A 22,059-nucleotide genomic window follows, 5' to 3' on the forward strand; every position below is an offset into this window, starting at 1 on the left:
GGAAAGTAATAAAAGGAGTAGCTCATCAGGATATCTTACAACTAAAGTCCAGTCCTCAGTCCAAAACCTAACCTTACCTAAGGTCTGTCCCTACCACTAACACACCAAATTAACATGGACTCAGATAGGTCTATAAAGGATTTTCTCTCAACCTTAATGGTGGCTAGTTATGACCTAATTATAACAAACAAAGGCTGCTTCAATGTATACCCAACCAGGGGTTATGAACAATGAATTAATTGAAACACAATTAAAATGTGTTTCTAAAATAATATATGACACATAACATAATTCCATTAAAGAAGTGTCCAAACTTGTACACATTTTCACAAAATGACCTGTGTCAATTTCCATAAGCCTAACCTATGAAACACCCCTACAAATGTGCCCCATCATATACTGCAGTTTGTGTCAACTGTCATCTACAACATCTCAATAACTGGCTCTTCAGCTAGCAAAATGTTGGGACCAAGATTGTAATCTCAACCTACTTATGCCCACTCAAGGCATTCTGAACCCAAGGGAAGCCTCCCCATAAATCATATGAACATTCTTTGAAATCTGTTCACTAATCTCTTACAAAGAACAATTACAGAATGGGCTCCTTTTGGGTCTGTCTCCACAACTAAACAACCTAGAACTGTCGAAAAATACCCACAGACTATTATTTTTAAAAATAAAAATGTTAATTCTTTTTATTAACATTTAAACATGGTACAAGTGACAGAAACGTTTGCTTACATTCACTTCGTTCTGAGCTGGCAATGAGGTATACATTCGGATGCATTCTTGGAGCTTAGTCTTGTCCCCTACAGTCTCCCCCCATCCTAACCCGAATCAAAACAGCTGCCCCTTCCCCCTAAACTCTGTGTGCTCCTCTTATAACTTGGTCACTGTGGTCTGTTTCCTATTGTGGTCTGTGACTCTTCGGAGTGGTCTTTATCCTCCCCTTAGTTAAGTGGTGGAACTTTCCCAATGTGTGAGCATAATCCCCTTCTTTTCTCTCATGCACTATATGTATGGGTCAATCAATTCTCGAAATCTGATCGCTCTGGCCAGGTTGTGCGTCGATTGTCTTGTATATGCCGCTCCTTCAGATAGGCATGTTTTCAAGAGTAGTGAGGCCCTCTCGCTGGCCGAGGGCAGTGCTTTTGCTTTCCAGTAGTTCCCAGACCTCTTCGGCGTCGTCTGCGATTTGTTCTATGAGCTCTGGGTATTGTAGTGTACGCAGGTTCATTCGCCATGAGGGGGGGCTGCGTACAGTGTCTGGGAGGGTAATGCACAGTAGAACCGGGGCGTGGTCTGACAGGGTGGTCGGCAGGATTGTACATTATGTGACTAGGTGTAGCGTGTTGACCGGAGCTAGCCATTAGTCTAGCCGTGAGTAGCTGTTGTGTGGGTGCAAGTAGAACGTGAAGTCTTGGTTCTGCCCGTGTGTACTTTGCCAGATATCAGTTAAGCGGAGGTCTGACATTAGTGTTTGAAGGGCTGTCCGTTTCTTTAGGGTAGTGGGAGTTTCCAGGATTATGCCTTTCCGGTCGTGAAGGGTGTCTGGGGCAATATTGAGATCACCTCCTATTAGTGTAATGTTACCCATATATTGAGCGCATGCTGCAAAGGTGCGGGTGAAGAATGATGGGGTGTCAGTGATGGGGGCATACATATTGAGCAGTGTGACAGGGTGTTGGTGAAGTAGGTCCTGGGCCAGTACAAACCAACCTTCTTTATCTGCGCAGGTATGTTTGACCAAGAATGTAACCCGCTTGTTAATGAGGATAGTTATGCCCCGTTTCCCATGATGCAGAGAGTGGATTGCTGTTCCCACCCACTCCCGTTGATGTTTTTGGATTCCGTTTCCCCAAGATGAGTTTCCTGAAGGAATATTACATCCCCCTGTAGGTCTCGCATTTTGTTGAGCATTCTTCACCGTTTGATTGGGTGTCCCAGACCTTGTACGTTCAGTGTCACTAATGTGATAGGGGCTATTTTATGGTTTTTGGGTTGGTCTGGCGCAGTGGGTGTTTGTGTGCATACTGGTGGGTTCCAGTGAGGGGGCTTGTAGTGGGGGAGCCCTGACCTAGTTTACCTCTAGAAGCACATTTCCCGAGTGGGCTCAAACGTGAGTTCCCTTTAAACCTTAACACAAAAACATAACTAACGTTGGGTTGGCCTGTCTAACCACCTATATCCAACACATGGCTGCTGGGCCCTTCCGTGAGAGTTGTGTGCGGGGGGTGGGGGCGGTCCCCCCCTCTCCTGGCATTATCCACTCGGGTGCTTCTCATAGCCGTTAGCGCCCCTCGAGGTGCCGGTCTGCCTCGGTTGGATAGCAGCTGCCGTCCAAAGTACGGTGTTGGCTGGATGTCGGTCGTGTGGCGGAAAGTTCATTGCGTCGGGCGCATGGATCTAGGGTGGCTGAGAAATTCTGGATTGAGGTGCACAGAGGAGTGGGTGTTGTTGGGTATTGCAGTGCGGTGCAGTACTTTTTTTTTTTTTAAATTTGACTTTTATTGTTTTTAACAATGAATATGAACATACAGGTGGTTATACATTGTGCATAGCAAACTACTTCAGTAGAAACTCCATGTCCATCTTAACAACAGTTATCAACCTTAACGCTCCATATTCCAGGAGAAGGCAGAAAATAGAAAGAAAAAGAGAATAAAGCAGAGAAAAGAAAAACCCCCCTCCCCTCCCCCCTTCCCACCCCTCTCCCTATTCCCATGTCTCATGTCCGCTTCCTTCGGGGCATTGGCATTCTAAGTCGTAGTGGGCTACGTGAGGCGCTTCTTGGAGCATCCAACAATCATTGTTCTCCTGTGTGGTCTATGACACGCAAGGGTTGTCAGCATGGGGTCTTTCAGCTTTCAGTGATTGGTAGCATGGATCGGGAGGAGTTTCCCTGCTGAGTTGAGTTTTCCATGGTCGGGCTCGAGATGTATTTAGTTATGAAGTCGAACCAGAGTTCTTCCTGTCGCGCAGCCCTGTTATGTAATATTGCTGTTACTTTCTCCATAGTGTAAATGTTTGTAGCGATCTGTATCCAGTCCCTCTTATTGGGTAGGCGGGGAGCTTTCCATTTTATCACAAGGGCAGCTCTTGCCGCAAGCAAGAGGGGGGATATCAGACCTTTCACTCTTGTCATTTCGTCGTCTTCTTCTTCGAGGCTAAACAGGATCAGGAGGGGCGACAGTTCTCTATCTATGCCTTCCAGCTGTTTGATCCATCCCAGGACCTCCTGCCAGTAGATGCGGACCTTGGGGCAGGCCCACCACATGTGCCAATAATCGGCGTTCATCCCACAGTGTCGCCAGCATCGCGGGCTGGAGGTCTGGAACATTTTGGACAGTCTTTGTGGGTCGTATTGCCATCTATGTAGTAATTTTATAGCGTGCAGTTTATATTGGGCCGCAATTGATATTTTGGATGGTGTTTCACATATTTTATTCCAGGCTTGCTGGTCGAACTCTCTGGCAAAGTCTCGTTCCCATTTTGCTTTTAGACGATGGTTGGGTGCATTGTCTTTGGTGATTAGGGCTCTGTACATCCTCGCTATGAGGCATTTGGAGGTAGTAGTTGTGTCTAGGATCGCCTCAAAGGGTGTTAGTTCTCTCTGCGTGGTTTCCTTCCATTCTTTTCTGGATATGACGCCTTTCAGACGTAGGTACAGGAAAACTGGTATCGGGCGGATTTGGAGGGCCTCCTCGAGTTCCGTTATCGAAATGAATTTCCCCTTTCTCCACAGCTGTCCGACCCTCTCAAGGCCGGCATCAAACCAAGATTGGTATCTGGCATGTTCCGGGATTTCCTCTCTGATTCCAGGGGACCAAAGATGGCTTAGTGGCGAAGGCCACGTGGTAACTCCTGACATTGCTCTTCCCTTCCTCCATATGTTCCACAACGTGCTTAGTATCGGGTGGTTGCGCAGTTTCCTCGATAGCTTCGATCTGGGGACCCATAACCACTCTGCCAGAGTCACGTTGTATAGAACGTTGTTGTCTAGGTGGACCCATTGGAGGTCTTTCCTTTCTCGGAGATGTGGGATTAAGATCCTGAGCTGTGTGGCCTGATAATAGCGTTCTATGTCCGGTAAGCCAACCCTGCCTAGCTCTTTTGGTAGTATTAGGACCTCATAGGAGATTCTGGGTTTCTTTCCGTTCCACAAGAAGTGTAGGATGGCTTTTCTGACTTGCTTGAAAAAGTGATCCGGAATTGTGATAGGCAGGACCTGAAAGGGGTAGAGAAACCGTGGGAGGGACACCATTTTGATCGCATTCAGGCGTCCCATCCAGGATATCGTTAGCGATTTCCATTTCTGGAGATCGGCCTTGAGAGCCTCGAGGAGGTGAGGAAAGTTGGCTTCGTAGAGGCCGTCGAGGTGTCGTGTCAAGTTGATTCCCAAGTATCTTAATGTCGGGCCTCCGACGATCAGCCCGAGTTGCGCAAGGGTGTTCCGGTGTTCCGCCGATGGTTCATGGAGTGGAAAAAGAGTAGATTTGGATTTGTTGATTTTAAATCCTGAGAGCGCGCCGTACTCCTCTATTAGCTGGATCGCTCTCGGAACGGAAGACGTTGGGTTTGACAGGTGGAGCAGAATGTCGTCCGCATATAAGGCTAGTTTATATTCTTTACCATTCACCTGGATTCCCTCCACTGTGGGGTCAGCTCGTAGCATCACGGCGAGAGGTTCTAAGGACAATGCGAATAGTATCGCCGATAGGGGGCAACCTTGTCTTGTACCCCTGTTGAGGGGGAACCATCGGGAAAATTGGGCGTTCGCCGAGACCGATGCTCTTGGAGACTTATAGATTGCCTTAATTCCTCGTCGGAGTGTGGGGCCTATGCCTATCTTTTGCAATGTGGCCTCGAGGAAGTGCCAGTCTACTCTATCGAATGCCTTCTCAGCATCAATTGAGAGTAGCGTTGGATTGTTCTGTGACGTTTGGGCCTCATGGATTAAGTGTAGGGTTTTCCGGGTGGAGTCTGCTCCTTGTCTGCCTAAAATGAAGCCTACCTGGTCATTGTGGATTATTGCCGGCATATATGATTCCAGTCTTGCAGCCAGGATTCTCGTATAGATTTTGGCGTCAATGTTTAATAGGGATATAGGGCGGTAGGAGGCGCACAGCTTCGGGTCCTTACCCTCCTTGGGGATGACTGTTATCAGCGCCTCGGAGAAGGAGTCGGGTGCCTCGCCGGAGTCTAGGATGTTGTTGAATAGGAGAACCATGAATGGGAGAAGGGCATCTTTAAAAGTTTTATAGAACCCTGCCGTGTATCCATCGTTTCCGGGGGCTTTCCCTGTTGGGAGCCTTTTGATAGCTTCTTCAATTTCCTCTCCTGTTATGGGGGCTTCCAATGTGAGTGCACTATCCGTTGGGAGGGTGGGCAAGGGTGTTCGCTCTAGGTATTCATTTATGGCTTCCGTGTGCAAGGGGGGGCGCGCTGAATATAATTTTTCGTAAAATTCGGCAAAAGCTTCAGGGACATTGGGAGAAGTTGGCTCGTCAGAGTTCTCTTCTGTTTGAATCGTGGGGACCCACCTCTCTTGGCGTTGGCCTCGTAGTCTTGCGGCCAGGAGGGCGCCCGCTTTGTCCCCATGTTCATAATGCTTCTGCTTCAGGTGCTGTAGTTTACGCGCTACGCTTCCCGCCTCTAGTTGTCTTAATTCCTCTCTCTTATCGTTGGCCTCTCTAATCTTTTGTGGTCTATCCTGATCAGCCGTTTGTGCCATGTGGTCCAGTTGTGTGATTTCATTCCGGATCTTGTTCTCAATTAGTTGTCTCTCTCTTTTTTTGGCTGCTCCCTCTCGGATAAGTAGTCCTCTCCAGGTCGCCTTGCCTGCCTCCCAAACTGTGTTCATAGAAGTTTCCCCTGTATTGTTGATCTCAAAGTATCGGGTAATGTCCTGTTCCAGTTCCTCACGAAAGGTGGGATCCTTAAAGAGGGTTTCATTACAGCGCCATTTGGAGCATCTTCGGGGCAGGGCCATTTGGTCGAGAATGACCGTGACCATATCATGGTCCGACCAGGAGACCGGGTTTATGACAGCTTCAGTCATCGCCGTGATGAGGTCTGTGGTCAGATACACATAGTCTATTCTGGAGAAGGTTGCATGTGGTGCCGAGAAAAAGGTAAAGCCAGTACGGTTGGGGTTGGCATGTCTCCATGCATCGGTGAGGTTGTAGGCGGTCATCATGTCTGCAGCTAGTGGGCGTCTGGGACCAGGGAGTGGAGATGTAGTGAGGCGGCCTGATTGTCTATCTTGTTCCGGGTCCATCCACATGTTTAGATCACCTCCAATAATTACTTCGCCTTCTGCTTCGCACATGATTTTAGGTATTATCCTCTGGAGGAATCTGTCTTGGCCTGTATTGGGGGCGTATATTGCCACAAGGGTAACAACCGTGCCCTGTATGCTGCCCACCAGGGCTATTGCTCTACCACTGACGTCCATCCATGACTTTAAGAGTTCAAATTGGATTTTTCTGTTGATTAGCACGCCAACTCCTGCCTTCTTCAGAGGTCCAGAGCCCCAATGTTCCGATCCTAGCTTAGCATAGAGAATCTTCCTCTCCTCCCCTCTGCTATATCGAGTTTCTTGTAAGAAAAGAATGTCTAGTTCAGCCCTCTTGAATTCTCTCAGCACGAGTGACCTTTTGGTGGGGGAATTAAGGCCCTTAACATTGAGCGTGCCAATTTTGAGGTTACCCTGCGTGTCATTTGGTTTCTCATGTCTGTGTGACATCAGTGCGTCCGTGGGGTTTCTTCGCAACGTCGTGGAGCCCATTATACGAAATTGCCATATTGGAAGTAGCGTTGTGTGTGCCTCTGTCTGACAGAGGCTTGATCTGAGACTGTGTCATTCCCCGTTTCCCTCCCCCCTCCCATACCCATAGGGTATTAGACTGCATACCCATCACCCTCTGGACTATTGCGTCGATCTTTAATTCTACGATGAGGGTTTGTGATTGTCCGTGGTGGCGTCCGAGTTGGACCGGATGTGAGCAACCGGTCTTCTGTCGGACCACCAGTGAGGGTCGTAACCGTACGACCCCGTAAACTAATAGTATCAAGGTAACATTTTTGAGCCCCCACCCCCCTGCTCATGAAATCACTTATCAAACAACAGTGTGTCAAACAACAAGGATTCCCACTTCAAGGTAACATATTCTATGATACATGCGGTTTCGGGAATGATCCTTCCTCGGTATCTCCTTTTGGTGGACTGGCAGTTCCCACCTCGTGTGGTGGATCCGCGGACTAGGGGGTGCCATGATCCATTGTGTAAGTGGGTTCCCTGCCAGGATCATGAAATCCTGAGTCGACAGAATGTAGAGTTTGAAGCGACTATGTCATTAGTTGTGTTCAGGTGTGTCGTTGGGCCGCCTGTACTTTCTGGAGCCTTTCACCCGTTTTCTTCTCTGGCCCTGAAGTTCCCAGCGTGATCTGTCCTGCGTTAGTGTTCCCTGAGTGCCCCCCTCCGGGGTCTGTCCGAGGAGGTCGGCAATACATTCTCGAATTTCCTCTTCAGTTCGTAGTAGGAACTTTCTGGTTCCATGTTCAAACGCGAGGGAGAAGGGGTATCCCCACCTGTATCTCGTGCCCTGCTCTTTTAGCCATCTCGTGAGGGGGCCGCATAAGCGACGCAATGCCAATGTCAGTGATGAGAGGTCCTGGTAAATAGTAATCTGGGCTCCCCCGAGGGTAAGAGTGCCTCCAGACCTGGCCTTGGCGAGTATCTTTGTTCTGTCCTGATACCTATGGAATCTGGCAAGGACCGATCTCGGGCCTCCTGGGGGGCCACCGGCTCTATGAATTCTCTCGGTCCTGAGCTCATCGATGTCCTCGTCCGCAGTTAGGATTTTGACGATGTCGCGTATAGTCTGCTTGAGGTCTTCCTCTGTCTCCCCTTCTTTCTCCGGTATTCCAAAAAACCGTAGGTTATTTCTTCTCTCTCTATTTTCCAAATCGTCTATCTTCAGGCGAATCTCATCCTCCTTCTTTTCTATGTTTCGTATTCTGAGCTCCATTTGGGCCTCTAGAGTGTCAATGGAGGCTTGGTTAGTCTCAACCCCTTCCAGTCTCTCCTCGATGTTGTCAATCCTTTGGGTCATCTTATCCATTTTGCCACCGAGATTGGCGCCCATGTTTCGGATTTCGGCTAAAAGGGCGGCAATATCTCCCTTGGTGGCAGCTGCACCCGTTTCGATGGTTTCTACCGACATTGTTGATCCAGGGTCAGGAGCTAGAACTGCTGGTTTGTAGGCGTATTTGGCAAGCTTGTTCGGTATGTTCATGGATGGGTATCCAACGAGGAGGCACACGCCCCTGGGTCGGGGGCCTTACCCTCGGAACCAGTGTGTTGAAGAGCCCGTGGGGGGTTGTCCTCGTGGCGGGGGTTCCTTTGGCGGGAGTGGGAGGAGGCACACGCCCTGTCTCCAGGGGCTCTACCCTCCACACTTATGTCCTTCGTCGGATTCAACGCCTTTTCGGGGGGTATTAGGTGTCGATAGCGTCCTGTAGCCAGGCCCTGCTGGAGGTGTGTGGGCGCAGGTCTCAGGACGAGGGTTTAAGACGCAGATGCTTGGAGGGGGGCCGCGGGTCACTGTGTACTGCACTGTCCTCAAATTGTGGGGCCTCTTGTTCTGTCTCCGTTCTGCTTGTGGCCTTTTCGGAAGAGGGCACACGCCCCAGGAGTGGGGGCCCAACCTTCCGCCTCCCCTTTCGGGTGCTTAGTAAATTCGCTGCGTAGGGGGAGACCGTAGATTGCAGTTATGGGTCACCCAGCGTGCCAGGAGTTTCTTTTCTCGCCTGTTGGTGCGGCCGGCGGGAGCGGCGCTGGGGCTGCGGCACCCCCACCAACCCAGGGCCTCCGGGTGATTTTGTGCTCCAACCAGGGGGGAGCGCCGTGGGGGGCAGGCTCCTGGCAGGTCTCCTTTGTTTGCGGGAGATTCGGGTCCCCTGCTGGTGCGGGGGGAGTCCTGGTAACTCGGTTATTCCAGGCCGGGGGGGCAGAGCAAGCCCCCGCTGGGGTGGCGCAGACCGAGGCCCCCACTCCCAGCCGGGCACTTACCTCCGCGAGGTCGATCCCTTGTGGCGTGGGGCCGGTTGCTCGAAGGGTCCGCTCTTCGGAAGCGCGGGGGGGGGGGCGACCCTCACGCGATCCGGAGCGGGCCGCTGCCTCTCTCCCCGGAGCCCAGGTCTCACGCTGGTGTTCCTCGATGGTGGCCGGGGGCGGAGTCCAGCGCCGCGAGCCGCGGCCTTCTCCCGTGTCCGCGTCTCCACCGGCGGGGGGAGGTCGATTCCTCTCGTGGTTTTCTCGGGGACCAGGGGTCCGATTTCGGTCGGGTTTTCGCTCAGGGGGTGGGGGAGCGTTTCTTGTGGGTCAGGCTGTCATTGTTGGGTTCGGGGGGGCCAAAGTGGGGGCTCAATTCACTTTTGGGGGCCCGTGGGTTAGGAGCTCACACGAAGGCTGACATCGTCCGTGCGCCCCCTGGTGGCCGATGGTGCAGTACTTTTAATATGCTTTTATCTGCGGTCTGGCCCCCAGCCTTTGGGCCTTCTGCCTCCTTTGTTCTATTTCCTGCTCGTTTGTTCTCTCTCCAGGCTGGTCGAAGGATGGTAGTTCGTTAGGCCGCTGATGCTGGTTTTTCAAAGTTGGGGGTGACCAGATTGTGTTGCCGGAGGAAGCTCCATGCTCGTTATCGGTCCTCAAATGCGTGCCACTGTTTGTCTAGCTGGATGCACCAAGTTGCTGGGAATTTTAGGTAATGTCGGTTGTCCGATGCCTTTAGTGCTTCATTCAAAAATCGGGTTAAAATTCTTGCGTCGCCTGCATACTTCCATAGAGTAGTCGTTAAACATTTTTATGTCCACCTCTCCTATCCGGACGGGGCCCACAGCTCTATAGGCTTTCAGAATGGCCATCTTGTGTTTGAAGTTGAGAAGGCGCATGGTTATGATCCTCAGGCGTTCATTTGGTTGTGGTGGTTTCGGTATCGGTGCCTGGTGTACCCTTTCCATGGTGAGACCTTGCACGTTTTTGATCTTCAGGATTTCTCGGTGGAAGTTGTAGATATGTTTCCAGGTTTGACCCTTCAGCGTTCTCAGGGAGGCCGACCACCCATAGGTTGGTCCAACGGGAGCGATTGTAAGGTCAACCTTCAATACTGTCACACACAGGAGTCTGGCTATCACACACCGGTTCAATTTCCTCTGTTCCACTACCCTCCTCCGACTCCTCACCTGTACTGCTGGAGTCTGATCGATAGATGTCTTGTCTGGTTCTGTACCCGTTCCTTTCTCTGTCCTTCAGTTGTAGTGGTCTGCCCTGATGGGAAGCCACAGTGGCCACTGGAAGACAGTGGCCCCTGCGGTCCCGTCACCGAGACCGATCGCAATGGGGAAAAAGCCGAAAGCAGAAAAAAACCCACAAAGAGTAGTTGTTGCGGTTGGGGCCAGCTGGGCCAGAAGAGGCTGGATCAGAAGACCAATGATGGAGATGGTTCTGTTGGATGCTGGAAGTTGAAGTTTCCGAGCAGTCTTGTAGCTGTAATAGCAAGGAAGTCAGGTAAGGGTGGCTACAACAGACTCCGATTGGCAAGAAGGGCGAAAAGAAGCAGGATGGGTTCCACGAAGGGAAGCAAGCCGCAGAATAAGCACAAGAAGAAAATGGCAGGAGCGGGAAATCCGTTCGGCGGAACGGAACAGGGAGGTGGAGCAGAGGCAGAGCGGCAGAAACGGGGAAAAGGAAAGTAAGCAGAAACACAATGAGCGTTAGCGAACCAAAAGCAACAGAGCAAAAGCCGTGAAGTTGGTTGCAACGCAAGGAATGCTGGGAGGAAGCAGAATAAGAACCTCCCAGCCACCACAGTGCAGAAAGAAAAGGCTATACCGTTACCAGCACGTTAAGAAAAACGTGATGGAACCATTAATGGCGGCCCCATCGAAACCTATTCCAGAGCCTCCAGGGAACCAGACACATGACAGTGATTTTCTTGATCGTCACTTTTTTACCCAGTCGTTACACCTCCCGAATGGCTCCGTCCAAGTCTGTCGACATAGTCACTAGATTGTCCTCCACTGCGCTAATTCTCCGTTAGTTGGCCGTGGTTATGTTATGTTATGTTACCTTCACTTATAAAGCGCACGGTCGCCCGAAGGCATCATGGCGCCGATGAGGAAGCTACCGAGCAGGAAGAACAATAGTAGGCAGTGAGCTAAAAAAGAGTTGTTTTCAGGGCTTTCCTGAAAGCCAGGTGGCTAGAGGTAGACTTGAGTGGCGGTGGGAGGGTGTTCCACAACCTGGCCTCAGCGATGGAAAAAGCTCTGCCACCGAGTCTTTCCCGGTTGTACCTAGGAACCACCAAAAGGTTGGTGGTCGAGGAGCGAAGATTGCGTTCCGGGATGTATCGGACAAATTTAGTTTGAAGAAACTCTGCTCCTAGGCCCTGGATTGCCCGGTGGACAATACACAGTGGTTCTCTCCTCCTGGGCTGCCAGCCATGTTTGTACATCTAGCAAGTCATTTTTTATGTCCAATACGGTGGTGTTTGTCTGTTGGGTCCTCTGCCCTATTATTCTCATTTCTGCCAGTAAGGCCTGGCATTGTGACTGAACATCCATCTCGGTTTTGTTGGCAGACTGAATTGTGTGGGTTGTTATGGCTCTTCCAGATCTGGGGTCTGCTTCTCTTGGTGCATGCCCTCCTGGTCACTTTCACTCTTCCGCCCTTCATGCATCTTGTCTGTTGGAGGCAGATTTATTGCGTTAGTTCTCTGCCTGGTGTATGATTCCACTGTCCCCTGTGTTTGCGTGAGCCTGTATCTTGTGCTAGGCTGTGGATTCCCCCCCCCCTCGGGGTCGTCTTGCGCCTGAGGCCCTTAAGAGGAGTGCTGTAGACTCTTCGCTTCAGGGAGTGGCCTTTCCCTTTGTACTGGTTTTCCCGGACGTGAGTTCAAGAGGCTCGCAGGTTCTCGGATTTGTCTATTGATCTTATGGGTATTGGGTCGGTCTTCGGTGTCCTATGTCCTCCGATCTGCCTCTACGTGTTGGATTCTGCTGGACCAGATTAGGCGAGGGCACAGGTGCTCAGTGATGACTTGTGCGGTTGGTGAGCTATCCTGGGAATTGGGTGTTTGGTCCCCCCCCCAGTGCTCTGTCACGTGGCCCTGTGCCCTTCTAGATTTCATACCTGCAGAGTCGTTTGCGCGTGTTGCCCAGGCAGTAAGATATTGGGGTGGTTGTGTTTGGCCCTGTTGCTTCTGGTTGGCTCGGGCTCCTCTGCGGCTCCTTGGTGTTTTGGGGTAGTCTCAGTTCTTGCTGGGGGGTTCGTCCCCTCCCTGGGCGATCTGGCACCTCAGTTTGCTTCCCCGCAGAGTTCAGGTCCCTGCACTGGTTTCTTTGTCCTGCCCCAATGGGGCGCAGCTTTACCTTGGTAGAAGGGCCCCAAAGCCTTCCGGAGTGTCAGTTGGTGCTAGTGGTGGAGTACTTCTTTAGGGCACTTTAATTCGGTGTTGTGTTTGTACTGTTCAGTGCTTAGCGTCCTGGGGGTCTGCTCTACAGAGTTAGCCCATTGGTTGTGGGCTTGGTGCTTGCAATGCTTTGCCTGCTTGTGTGGGTAGATGCAACCCCTTTCTATGATTGAGGGTGTTGTTTGGCTCTCCCGCCGGGTGCTTGTGATCTCAGCGTGGGCACCTCACTTATTTGGGTTTTCCTCCTGCATTTCGCTGTGCATTATCCAGTCCTCTCGCTTGGGAAGAGGGGTTGGGACGGCGGGGGGTGTGCTAGGGTCTGCGAGGTGTTCACATGGTGGGATGTTCCAGCGCCCCGCTGGCAGTACTTAAGACTGCGCCTACTCCTGTCGGATCCCCAGTGTCCCCCCTACTTGCACCTACTTGCAGTCTGTTACCGACCCCGTCAGGTCTCTCTTCTCCCCTCCGCGGCTTCTGATGAAGGCGTCATTCTTGTAGCAGTTGCGGTTGTCCGATGTTGTGCTTCCCTCTTCACAGCTGGATTCCTTGCTTCCGGGTCTGGGTCGCCCCGCTCCCCGCTCTGCCTGGTGAGTCAGTTGAGGTGGGCGCCTTCTGCTGCGCCATGTGTTGTTGGGGCGTTCAATGTGGGCCAGTGAGGGTGATGGCTTCCTGATTCCTTCGCCTCCCCTGCCGTGGGGTGTGCTTCCTTTGATTGATCCTTTTAAACCAACGTTCAATTAGGCTCCCTCTGCCAGGATCGGACTAATTCCAATTTCCAATATAACTTTACACAAACTTGCTTTAACCAAAAGATTGTAGCTAATCTCCCTCCGCCGGACTCAGACCAACTTCATCTACTTTGCTCAACTTTCTTTAAGTTATTACTGTCGAAGACTTTCGAATGTGCTCAGGGTTTTGCTGGACCTGTTGCAAGGCCACTTCGATTTTCCAATTCTTTATCACTGTTCACATTTGCCACGTTTCAGCTGGATACCTAGCAGAGACTTTCGAATGAGCACCCACTGGTGCCGGACCACTCTGTCTAAGGTAACATATCTTGGCTTCAAAGTTCAATCACTCATTTGTTGTTCACTTTCACTTTGGTTGCTTTCATCCGTGATTAAACTATTTAGCTTCCGCAATTTCTCGGCCTTCCCTCAGTCGAGCACAGGCCTTTTATCATTCACTATGATTGCCTTTTGTTCGGGATCGCAAGCATTGCTTTGTATTTTGTCACCCCTCGACCTTCATTCAGTCACAGACCGGTTTTGTGCATGTTGCCTCCGACTCACTGGCTGTGTTGAAGATTCTTCTTTTTCCTCTTCTTCACTTCTTTTTCACCAATAAGTCTCCCTCAGTTGGGCTCGGACCCCTCTCAAAGTTCACAAAGGGTCTCCCTCTCCCAGGCTCGGACCAGTCTTTGATTTATGCAAAAAGATATTTTGCTCCTACTTTGGTATCTCACTGAAACGGCATTCCCGTGGTTTCAGGAGCAGCAGGAGCACTCACGCTGTTAACCTGGGGTCAGGGTCTTGCCAGCTGCCCCCCAAAGGCCTGGGCTATCCTTTTCTGCCAGGGGAGGGGTTTTGTTGTGGGTGCCACCAGGCAACCCCAGCTGCCCCTGATTTAGGCTTCCTGGAGGCACAGCTTCCACTCCACACTGCAGACTCCCCTGTGCAGTCAGGCTCAGTGTCTGGGTACTCCTTCCTCCTCCAGACCTTCCAGGTTCCTCTCTGCTCCGTGGGTCTCTCTCTGGCTTTCTGGCACCCTCCTACATCCACTGCTCGCTCGTAATGCTGTTTCTGGCTGCTGCTTTTATACTCCCAGCTAGAGTCGATTGGAGTCAGATGTGAGTAGTTGTCTCTCCCTGCCGGAATCTGCCTGACCTCATTATCGGAACAACATGGAGACTGCCCATAGGAATCCATTGCCCATAGATTCCTATGGGTAATCTTCATGACTCCCATCTGCCTCTTCTTCATCCCAGTAGTTGGACTTCTAGAATGGAAGTAGGGATTGTGGAAGTTGTAGTTTTCACTATTCATGTTAGGTAAGACTGGAAAATTGTTTTCAGAAAAAAGGGGATAGTCCTGTTCGCCCACTCCTCCTTTCTGAGTTGGTACTTGTTGGAATTGGTGAGGGGGCAACGGGACAGGATTCAGAATAACCCTTGAAGGTGGAGGAAGTATCGGAAAGGGGGGGAATACCACGTCTCGCCATCGGATGTCTCATCCCCACTCTCCGAGAAACCCTCACCCAGGTGATCCTCCCGCACATGTCCACTGCCAGGGTCTGGATTCAAGGGCGTTAGCCGTGCCCTAGCCACCTGAGAAAGAGATCCTCAGGGTTCAGACCATGAGACAGCCTCTGCTTTCTCACACTAGCGACTGGCCTCGCATACAATAGGGAGACCGTTTTTACAAAATAATCTCCCATCCCCATACATCACAGTAAAGTGAAAAGAAATGACTACTCAATGGAGTCGAATGCCTTCTCAGCATCGAGGAGGGCCGCCACCACTGAGGACTGTTGATCCAGAACCGAAAGGAGGCCAAATACTCTGCAAAGTCAGTAAGACCTGGATCTCCAGGAAAACGAACCCAGCCTGATCGGTCAGTACACATCGAGGCATTATCTGTACAAGCCGATTCGCCAACACCCCAAAGCCGAAGATATCAAGGAGATCAGGTGGTAGGACACAATTCTCTGCGCTCTTCCCTGGCTGTGAAAGAAGTGCAACCACTGCCGCGCGCAATGAATCGAGTCGCTCCCCATCATGCAGCGCCCGGTGATACATGCGCAACAGATGAGGGACGAGTATATCTGCGTAGGACTTTGTAAAAACTGTCCGAGAGCCCATCAGGTCCAGCAGCCTTGCCAGCGGGAAGCGCTTTGATTGCCGCGTGGATTTCCTGCTCTGATAGAGGCCTGCCCAGCCAGTCTTCTTCCCCCTGTGCAACCCAGTACAAGTCAACCTGTTCCAGGTATGCATCAATCGCCTCTTGTCCACATGTGATCCTGGAGGAGTACAGAGCTTTGTAAAAATCAACTAGCGCTCCTCATCCATCTGCAGAGCTCACCCACTTGACCAACAATCGCTGCGATTGCGATTTGGAGTTCAGTTATAACCAAACGGGCAAGTAAGGTCCTAGTCATTTGACCCTCCCCAAATTGTCTCACCGCTGTGCTCCTATTAAGGAACTTGACTTCTCACTCTGCTTCCTCCCAAAACAAGTAAGTCCTCACGAAATCTAACCTGCATACCCACATTGCAGCGAACCCTGTTCTTGGCTCCAGTTCCTGCAATCGGTTTTCATGAACTGCCAACTCGGCCCTGATGGTCCTAAGACACCGGCCTCTTTGGTGATGCACAGGCCATGTATCACACACTTAAATGCCTCCCACAGAGGAATTGGACGCCACAGAGTTCTCATTTTCCCAAAAGAAGCTAAGCACACCCTCCCGTATTTCCTCTCGGAACACGACATCACGCAAACTCTCATTCTTAAAGTACCAACTTCTAACCCCTTGTCACTTACCAGGGATTAGGAGAGTTGCAACCATAGGGGCACAGTCAGAAAGCATGTCTGCTAAAATCTTACACTCCGTGAACCAGACTGATCGATGTTTGTAAACCAAAATGTAGTACAACCTGGACGCCGACCCATGCACCGAGGACCTAAATGTGTAACCTTTTTCTGAGCCATGGTGATCCCTCCATATATCTACTAACCCCTACATCTGCACAGATCTGACATAATTTGTTGCTGGCTTTGGGTCCTTCCCTACTATGACTTGCTGACCTATCCATCGCAGTGCATATGAGCGCATTAAAATCCCCTGCCTAACATACCGTGCTCTCCGAATATTTCCGAAGGTGCCCCTCAATAAATTCTAGCGAGTCTGTGTTAGTGCCATAATAGTTTACAGAGGTAAATCCACTCCCTTGTACCTGGCCCAAAAGAATCAGTACCTTCCCCTTCGTGTCCCTCACCACCTCTGTGTCCCTCACCACCTTTGTGCATCTAAACCCCAGAGTACCCTTGATGATTATGCGAAGCTGCAGGAATTCCTGGAATATGACGAGAAGTACCTGTGGCAGCCCTATGATTTGGCAAATGCAGCTTCACACGACAGCGAGATGTGCGTCTCTTGTAGAAAGGCAATGTCCCCCTGATGCCTCTGCGTGTAGAGCAGTACTTGCCTCGCTTTAGATGGACAGTTCAGGCCCCAGACCTTCCTGGTCATACATGTAACCCCATTGTTAGCCATAGCTTCTCTGTATAGATGCGGGCACCTCGTAAAACCATGAACTCTCCCAATGTATACTGTAAGAAACCAGAAGGTTTCTCACCCCATTGTCCCCGGGGATCTGTCATCCAGGTAGCCAGTTCCTGGGGGTGGACCAGTGCGGGAGGATCACCTCAGTGAGGGGTCTTCAGGGAGTGGGACACCTTATGGTGAGACACGGTGTCCCCTTCCCTGTAACACCTTTACCAAGTACGATATTTAGGAACTCCAACCCACTCCCCCTTTACAACACAAACACTTTCCCATGGACAGCCCGCTATGAGCGGAAACAGACTAACACCCACACCAAATACCTAACGTGTCCCAATACAATGGTCAGGCAAAGTCAGGCAATTGCTGACCATCACACACACCTGACTTCCATTAAGCTTCCTCACACAAATAAAAGGCGGAGCATGAGAGCACACTCTAAGCGAGGCAAAGCACACAAGGAAACAGCAGTTCTAAAATGGCAGTTTACCAAGAGGAGAAAGACTACAAAACAGAAGAGAGTTGCAAGGAGGGAAGTTCTCTTGACCTTTTCAACAAGGAACCGTTGCTTTTTCATGGGCCCACAAGATTGGGAAGCGTAAAACCAGGAAAGCAGGCGGAAGAACCCTGCATTGATAACGGGGCCTCTCCCGCGTCAAGAATCAAGTCGGGGAGAATTACCTGCCGTGGTTCTGTCCTTGGCGCCAAGAACAAAGCAGACGGATACAAGACCGGTCTGTGTTCAACCCAAGGCTGCAAGCAGCAACATTGTCTGAGCGTTGGAACGAACATTGTTTGAAATACGTGTGATAAGAGACACAAGTAAGAAGGAACTGCTGATGAGTGATTGAACTTTGAAACAAAGATACAATACCTTTGACAGAGTGGCCCGGCACCACGTGAGTGCTCAATCGAAGGTCTCTGTAAGGTATCCAGTTGAAAAGTGAAAGAGTTGTGAATCGAAGTGGTCCTGCGACGGGTCGAGCAAAACCCTGCGCACAATTGAAAGTCTTAGATGTTGATACATTAAAGAACATTTGTTGCAAAGTTGGTCCGAGCCCGGCAGAGGGAGACCAATTGAAATCTTTGTGGTAAAGTGGGTCTGAGCGCAGCGGAGTGGGACCTGGGGTGAACAGAAAATTACAGAGAATTTGTACGTGTGAAATCCTAAGAAGGTGGGTCTGAGCCAGCAGAGGGGGACCCAGGGTGACAGAAAATCGCCGGAGAATTTGTACGTGTAAGACCCTAAGGGGAAAGGGACTTTGTTGTTTATCATATTACATCAGAGCCACTGGAAAAGAGACTTTGGCAAAGAAGGCCATGAGGTTGAAGATTTGAACTGCACCCTCGTGCTAGAGAAGCCGGAGACTGGGCTAAGCTCAAGTGTGACGCCTTGTCCCGTGCTGAAAACGTGCTTGAATATCCCGACATATCATTTCTTAAACACTTTTCTTTTGCATTACATTGTTTCCTACTCTATTTGTATTTATAATTAAGGATTGGCAAAAGATTTATTAGTAAAGGCCCTTTTATTTTGATAAGACACCAGTAGGACTGCGTTATTATTATTTGATGGTCGTAGCTTGCTCCCATCTTTACATTTAGGTTTAGATAGGTGTTTTTCACTTGTGTTCATCTTACAGGTTGATACCATGCCTTCCTTACAATACCGCCCCCGATCCTAGTAGAGGCCTGAAGCCTGTGTGTCATCAGAACTATGCAGTCAGTAACTTAACAATCAACCGTACCCACCTCAAACCCCCACCGACAACCCATATATACCAGTTAAATTCCCACCACCCTTCCAACGGATAACTGTAAAGCCATTGTTTGAGGGCCTCTCAAGGCTTAGCCACCCCACCCCACCCGCCAGAGACCCAGCTTTAGACCATAACCTTAGGTTACCCGTTCCACCTCCATCGCCACCAAGGTAAAGGGCGCTAGACCGCTGCCTGAGCATTAGCCGGGTCTCTGGCCGAGAGCCTGCCCTAGCCCCTCCTGTACATTGCTGGCCCTGTACCACTGTCAGCCCTGTCCAAAATGTCACTCGCCTACTCCGGAGATTGAAACAACAAGGCTTTTCCATTGTGTTCTCTTGGATGGATTAGGTATACCAGAGGGACTGAGGGTCCTACTACGAGCTCACCGTTCCAGCTCTCAGGGTCCAACAAACCCTCCCCCAGTGCACAGACTCAGCCAATGGCAAGTTAGAATTGTCTTTTATTACACAAACAGACAGGGTTCATACAGGACATTTGAAATCTCCCAGACTCCCCGCCCGAGCCTGTGTCGGACCATTTTGTTCCATTTCTGCGTCACGAAATGGGGCTCTTCCCAAAAATCTACGAGAAGACAGGATTGGGTGGTTGGGGTGGTAGTGCCTATGCATGGCACCTATAGATGCTACTCTATTGGTCCTTGCATGTCAGGCGGCTTGCCTGCCCCTTCCCCAAGAAAACTATCTATTACATTGTTGCAGGGTCGCAGGATTACCATTGGCTCTTGCCCTCTGACATCCACCCCTGGATTTCTGTTCCCCGATTGGCTGGAGCTGGTCTCACCAGGCCTGGGACCCAGCTGGGTTCTCAGCACTCTGTGCACCTTCTCAAGGCGATGAGAAAGACTATGTGTTCCAAATGTAACCGTTAGTGCCACCACCTTTCACTGTGAGAGTGCCCACAGCGTTGCAACGTTGTTCAAAATTCCATGTTTCCCTTCATGTCTGTGTTGCTGAGAACCGTTCATCTTTCCACCACAGGTGAGTGACCATTGTCTGGCTCGGCCGCATCACGTGATTGAGGACCGTGAAATCGAGCTCTCAGGTCTGCAATTTATGAGGATTTATCCTGCCCTTCTGCAGAGGACTATGTGTCTTTTAGCTTCGGAATGTGTTGTTTGTCTCTGACCTTGGCTGCGAGCGCTGGCCTGCTATTCTGGGTAGCCTAGTTCTGCTTTCCTTAGTCTCTCGTCCTGTCGCTTGTGGCCTCATGTAACCTCATTATAGTTATACTATGATTTAACCTCATTATAGTTATACTATGATTTCTATATATCTATATCATGCTATGTTTCCTATAGGTTAGTAGTATTCGGTTCTTCCAGGCTTCTTATACAATCCTGTAGTTCCATAGGGTTAGTTGCAATAAGCGTCTGTAAGCTTGCTCTGCATCTCTTCTTTTGCCTTGCGTTAAGCGTTTCTGCACTTGCGTAATGAAAAAAATAATAAAAGCTTTTGACAGTATGTATATGTATCTGTCCTCTATCTACAGAACCGTAAGCATGTTCTTCGTGTGAGCATGTGTGTGTCCGTGTAACTTTGTGCATGGCTGCGAGTTTACTTCATGACTAACGTTGCTGTGTCATGGTGTCACTAACGACGTCAGCACAATGGTTTTCCGTTGTTAGTCAATCTAATACATCGAGGCGTTTGGATCCATGATCAGGGTAGCAGCACCTGTATCCATAAAGACGTTGACTGGATAAGATTTGAATGGCTGTCTAGAATATCTGTTTTCATATGTGTATGTCACTTGCCCTCCAAACAGTGAGTTGCTTTGTGCGTTCTTGACTCTTCATGCAATCATGTTGATGTGGGTGAGGAGGGACATTCCAGGGACCCTCTCTTCAGTTCCACTTGAAGTTGTGGCGGAAACAGCATGGCATACTTATACTCCTTTGCTTGGAGCCTCTTTTTTCCTCTGTGAAATCTTTCCTTGATGCCTGCACCATGTTGGAAAAATACAGGACAAGTCGGATCTGGTCACCGCTGTAGCTGAGGGCACCCGATTTCCTGGAACGGGGCAGTGCAAAGTTCCTGTTGCGGTAATTGATTGAGTGATGGGCCTCGGAGGAGCTCCTGGTATAGGCGGACGCCAGCCAGAGATACGGTGCACCCTCTCTACCACAAACACGGATGAGAAGCCCGTTGAGACCTCCGGCACACCGACTATTCTAAGGTTGTTTCGCCATGACCTGGATTCCAGGTCATCCTGTATCTCCTAAATATAAACCAACAGGAGTAACAGGGGATACCAGGCATATCTGGGTACTGTGACCTGGCCTGGATAGAACCAAAATATTTATTTAAACATCAAAGGTCAGAGCACTGGTGTTTTTATGTGGTGAGTTCAGATGCAGTCTACCGATCTACATGATCACACTGACTTAACGACTTAGACAACACCTGTCAGGTGACGTGTCTCTCAAAAAACTGTATGCTGAGATGAAACAAATTCAATCCAACCCAGTGGACACTTAATCATGATTAAACATATTTATTAGAAAAAGTCATTATAAAAGACTGATCTCATCATTATAAAAAACAGTCGCAAATATGTATATCAATACATTCATTAGTTAGACAATCCATCAAATTCATAATTGGACTAGTGTGATACATCATTTCCATCTAAAACCATCCCAAACCACACACTGACCATACTACATTCATACTCAAACAATTCATCAATTCACTCAATTATAACATAGAAAACAATCATGCTGAAATACAACAATACAGTTTCTTGTCCATTATCAATATGAACCATGAGTTTGTCATAGCTGGGCCACCGCTGATTGTGCGGTCTATTCCAGCTCCAACTAGTGTCAATTAAAACTGTTTACAAGTAACAGTACAATCCCAGACCCGACATGTTTCTTTCTGTACAAATCTTGTTCACCAGAAATTCTTCAAGGGCACTATGGTCCAGCGTGGTCAGAAGGAATGTAGATGGAAAAGAGAACTGGTAGACTACATCAACAAAGCTCACCTAAATATAAACATAAAAAACACACAATCAATCGAGCTCAATGCTTAAGTGTCTAGATTGATCATTACTACCACCGCACCGCAAATGAACGGGGTGTAGAAAAGGGTTATTAGTACCCATCGACTCCCTCTACCAATCTGGGGATCATAAGAACCGAGATTCGGAACCATGATTGATTTACCATATTAATTGGTATGTCTCACCAGCTATCACCATCAGAAACACCACGTGACATGCCAAGACTTCCAGAACCATTATGGCCGTCCCTCAGGGTAGAGGTGAAACCAACCACAACCCAGTTGTGTGTCATGCGAGAAAAGGGAGAAGGCTATAACCAAAATAAATTCCGCCAGACACTCACATTGAGTCTTCGGTCAATATCTCGATGTATGACGCTGAGGGCACCCGATTTCCTGGAACGGGGCAGTGCAAAGTTCCTGTTGCGGTAATTGATTGAGTGATGGGCCTCGGAGGCGCTCCTGGTATAGGCGGACGCCAGCCAGAGATACGGTGCACCCTCTCTACCACAAACA

General features: G+C 49.8%; 1 protein-coding gene across 4 annotated transcripts in view; it reads left to right on the plus strand.

Annotated features, from left to right (window-relative positions):
* Window positions 1-22,059, plus strand: part of EFCAB12 (EF-hand calcium binding domain 12) — a 921,238-nt gene that overhangs the window by 303,120 nt on the left and 596,059 nt on the right. The window lies entirely within an intron of this gene.

Source organism: Ambystoma mexicanum, chromosome 2p, assembly GCF_040938575.1.
Source record: "Ambystoma mexicanum isolate Mex_15411 chromosome 2p, UKY_AmexF1_1, whole genome shotgun sequence".
Taxonomy (NCBI): Eukaryota; Metazoa; Chordata; class Amphibia; order Caudata; family Ambystomatidae; genus Ambystoma; species Ambystoma mexicanum.